The following is a 5,238-nucleotide window of genomic DNA, read 5'->3' on the forward strand; positions in this document are numbered from 1 at the left end:
AGACCTATATATAGAAAACTAGAAAACACTGGTGAAAGAAATCAGAGGGGACACTAATAGAAGGAGAAATATACCGTGTTCGTGGATTGGAAGAATAAATATTGTGAAAATGAGTATACTACCCAAAATAATTTATAGATTCAGTGCAATCCCTATCAAGCTACCAACGGTATTTTTCACAGAGCTAGAACAAATAATTTCACAGTTTGTATGGAAATACAAAAAACCTTGAATAGCCAAAGCAATCTTGAGAAAGAAGAATGGAACTGGTGGAATCAACCTGCTGGACTTCAGGCTCTACTACAAAGCCACAGTCATCAAGACAGTATGGTACTGCCATAAAGACAGAAATATAGATCAATGGAACAAAATAGGAAGCCCAGAGAAAAATCCACATACTTATGGACACCTTATCTTTGACAAAGGAAGCAAGAATATTCAATGGAGAAAACTGGTCAACCACTTGTAAAAGAATGAAACTAGAACACTCCCTAACACCATACACAAAAACAAACTCAAAATGGATTAAAGATCTAAATATAAGACCAGAAACTATAAAACTCATAGAGGAGAACATAGGCAAAACATTCTCTGACATAAATCACAGCAGAATCCTCCATGACCCACCTCCAAGAATACTGGAAATAAAAGCGAAAATAAACAAATGGGACCTAATTAAAATTAAAAGCTTCTGCACAGCAAAGGAAACTGTAAGCAAGGTGAAAAGACAGCCTTCAGAATGGGAGAAAATAATAGCAAATGAAGCAACTGATAAAGGATTAATCTCCAAAATATACAAGCAACTCCTGCAGCTCAATTCCAGAAAAATAAACGACCCAATCAAAAAATGGGCCAAAGAACTAAACAGACATTTCTCCAAAGAAGACATACAGATGGCTAACAAACACATGAAAAGATGCTCAACATCACTCGTAATCAGAGAAATGCAAATCAAAACCACAATGAGGTACCATTTCATGCCAGCCAGAATGGCTGCTATCCAAAAGTCTACAAGCAATAAATGCTGGAGAGGGTGTGGAGAGAAGGGAACCCTCTTACACTGTTGGTGGGAATGCAAACTAGTACAGCCACTATGGAGAACAGTGTGGCAATTCCTCAAAAAAATGGAAATAGAACTGCCATATGATCCAGCAATCGCACTCCTGGGCATACACACCGAGGAAACCAGAATTGAAAGAGACACATGTACTCCAATGTTCATTGCATCTCTGTTTATAATAGTGAGGATGTGGAAGCAACCTAGATGTCCATCAGCAGACGAATGGATAAGAAAGCTTTGGTACATATACACAATGGAGTATTCAGTTCAGTTCAGTTCAGTCGCTCAGTCGTGTCCGACTCTCCGCGACCCCATGAACCACAGCACGCCAGGCCTCCCTGTCCATCACCAACTCCCGGAGTTCACTCAAACTCATGTCCACGGAGTCGGTGATGCCATCCAGCCATCTCATTCTCCGTCGTCCCCTTCTCCTCCCGCCCCCAACCTTTCCCAGCATCAGAGTCTTTTCCAGTGAGTCAACTCGTCGCATGAGGTGGCCAAAGTATTACTCAGCCATTAAAAAGAATACATTTGAATCAGTTCTAATGAGGTGGATGAAACTGGAGCCTATTATACAGAGTGAAGTAAGCCAGAAAGAAAAACACCAATACAGTAAACTAATGCATATATATGGAATTTAGAAAGATGGTAACAATAGCCCTGCATACAAGACAACTAATCTTCAAGTGTATAGGCATAGTTTTGTTTCTATTATTTATATTCTTAACGCTTCTATAAGTAATTCCCATTTTGAGTATTGTTTATTTGCAAGATTTTTCTTGTTGATTATTGTTACCTGATGTTTCCCTTTTTGGAGAAGCTTTTTAAGGCAGCTTTGACTCTGTTTAGTCTCTCAATTTTATCTTTATTGCATTAATACTTGGTATGTATTAATTGCTTTCTTTTCTTTATGATTATTCTGTTTATTTTGCTAACTTCTAAAACTGGCCGTATACTTGTATACTCATTGTTTTTCCTTTTTATGTAAAGTCTACTACATTTAAGGCTTCAGTGGATCATGTTTTCCATATCCCGTAGCTTTTAAGATTTTGTATTTTTGTTATCTTTCTGTAATGATGTTGCTTTTAAATGCCATGTACTCAGTGAGTGATGTAAACACATTGTAAATTTCAGTTTTCTAAAAAAAATTTTGAAAATTAAAAAAAAAAAAAGCTACAGTTATCAAACAGCATTCTATTGGCACAAAAACAGACATAGGGATCAATGGAACAGAATAAACAGCCCAGAAATAAACCCACACGCCTATGGCCAATTAATCTACAACAAAGGAGGCAAGAAAATGCAATGTAGAAAAAAGTCTCTTCAGCAAGTGGTATTTGGAAAACTGGACCAGCTACGCATAAATCAATGAAATTAGAAAGCTTCCTCACACCATCTAAAAAATAAATTCAACCTGGCTCAAAGACCTAAATATAAGATGTGACACCATAAAAAAAAAAAAGATGTGACACCATAAAACTCTTAGAAAAACATAGGCAAAGCATTCTCAGACATAATTTGTAGCAATATTGTCCCAAGGCAATATAAATAAAAGCAAAAATAAACAAGTGGGACCTAATCAATTTAAAAGCTTTTGCACAGTGAAGGAAACCATCAAAAAAAAAAAAAAAAACAACAACGAAAAGGCAACCTATGGAATGGAGAAAATATTTGCAATGATGCAACTGATGGGTTAATATTCAAAGTACACACAACTCATACAAATCTGTATCAGAAAACCCAACCAAAACATAGGCAGAAGACCTAAGTAGACATTTCTCCAAAGAAGACATCCAGATGGCCAATAGGCACATGAATAGATGCTTAACATGCCTAGTTATTAGAGAAATGCAAATCAAAACCACAATGAGGTATCACCTCACACCTGTCATAATGGCTATTATTAAAAAGCCTACAAATAAATGCTGGAGAGAGAGTGAAGAAAAGTTAACTCTTCTATACTGTTGGTGAGAATATAGATTGGTGCAGCCACTGTGGAAAGCAATATAGAGGTTCCTTAAAAAACTAAAATAGAGTTACCATATGATTCAGCAGTCTCGCTCCTGGGCATATACCTGGAAAAGATGAAAACTCTTAATTTGTGAAGAGTATCCCAGTGTTCATAGCAGCAGTTCAGTTCAGTTCAGTTCAGTTCAGTTCAGTCGCTCAGTCGTGTCCGACTCTCCGCGACCCCATGAATCACAGCACGCCAGGCCTCCCTGTCCATCACCAACTCCCGGAGTACACTCAAACTCATGTCCATAGAGTCGGTGATGCCATCCAGCCATCTCATTCTCGGTCGTCCCCTTCTCCTCCCGCCCCCAACCTTTCCCAGCATCAGAGTCTTTTCCAGTGAGTCAGCTCGTCGCATGAGGTGGCCAAAGTATTGGAGTTTCAGCTTTAGCATCAGTCCCTCCAATGAACATCCAGGATTGATCTCCTTTAGAATGGACTGGTTGGATCTCCTTGCAGTATAAGGGACTCTCAAGAGTCTTCTCCAACACCACAGTTCAAAAGCATCGATTCTTCGGCGATCAGCTTTCTTCACAGTCCAGCTCTCACATCCATACATGACCACGGGAAAAACCATTGCCTTGACTAGACGGACCTTGGTTGGCAAAGTAATGTCTCTGCTTTTTAATACATGATCCAGGTTGGTCATAACCTTCCTTCCAAGGAGCAAGCGTCTTTTAATTTCATGGCTGCAATCAGCATCTGCAGTGATTTTGGAGCCCAAAAAAACAAAGTCTGACACTGTTTCCACTTTTTTTCCATCTATTTCCCATGAAGTGATGGGACCAGATGCCATGATCTTTGTTTTCTGAATGTTGAGCTTCAAGCCAACCTTTTCACTGTTCATAGCAGCACTATTTACAATAACAAGACATCAACAGTTGGTTTAAGAAGATATAGGAAGCATACAATGGAATACTACTCAGCCATAAAAAAGAATGGAAAACTGCCTTTTGCAGCAACATGGATAGACCTAGAGGATATCATACTAAGTAAAGTAACTCCAACAGAGAAAGACAAATATGTAATATCCCTTATATGTGGAATCTAAAAAATAATACAAATGAGTCAATAAACAAAACACACAGACTTACAAACAAGCGTATGGTTACCAAAGGGAAGAAGGAGATTAGGAGTATGGGATTAATACATACAAACTGCTGCTGCTACTACTGCTAAGTCACTTCAGTCATGTCCGACTCTGTGCGACCCCATGGACGGCAGCCCACAAGGCTCCCCTGTCCCTGGGATTCTCCAGGCAAGAACACTGGAGTGGGTTGCCATTTCCTTATCCAGCGCATGAAAGTGAAAAGTTAAAGTGAAGTCACTCAGTCGTGTCCGACTCTTCGCAACCCCATGGACTGCAGCCTACCAGGCTCCTCCATCCATGGGATTTTCCAGGCAAGAGTACTGGAGTGGGTTGCCGTTGCCTTCTCCAACATAAAACTACTACACATAAAATCAATAAACAACAAGGATTTGTTGTACAACACAGGGAACTATATTCAAAATCTTGGAATAATATATAATTGAAAATAATCTGAAAAAAATAGATATCTATCACTGAATCACTTTGCTGTACACCTGAAACCAGACACCTGAACCGGACATGGAACAACTGACTGGTTTAAAATTGGGCAAGGAGTATGACAAGGCTATATACTGTCACCTTGCTTATTTAACTTATATGCAGAGAGCATGTGCATGCTAAGTTGCTTCAGTCGTGTCTGGCTCGGTGTGACCCTCTGGCATGTAGCCTGCCAGGCTCCTCTGTCCATGGGATTCTCCAGGCAAGAATACTGGAGTGAATTGCCATGCTCTTCTCCAGGGGATCTCCCTAACCCAGGGACTGAACCCAGATCTCCTGCACTGCAGGCAGATTCTTTACTATCTGAGCCACTAGGGAAGCCCTATATGCAGAACACATCATGTGAAATGCTGGACTGGATGAATCACAGGCTAGAATAAAGATTTCTGGAAGAAATATCAACATCAAATATCCAGATACCACTCTAATTGCAGAAAGCAAAGAGGAACTGAAGAGCCTCTTGATAAAAGTGAAAGGGGAGAGTGAAAAAGTTGGCTTGAAACTCAACATTCAAAAAACTAAGATCATGGCATCTTGTCCTATCACTTCATGGCAAATAGAAGGGAAAAAGTGGAAG

Source organism: Moschus berezovskii, chromosome 2 (genome assembly GCF_049115385.1).
Source record: "Moschus berezovskii isolate FMDL1 chromosome 2, NW_MosBer_1.0, whole genome shotgun sequence".
In the NCBI taxonomy this organism is placed as follows: domain Eukaryota; kingdom Metazoa; phylum Chordata; class Mammalia; order Artiodactyla; family Moschidae; genus Moschus; species Moschus berezovskii.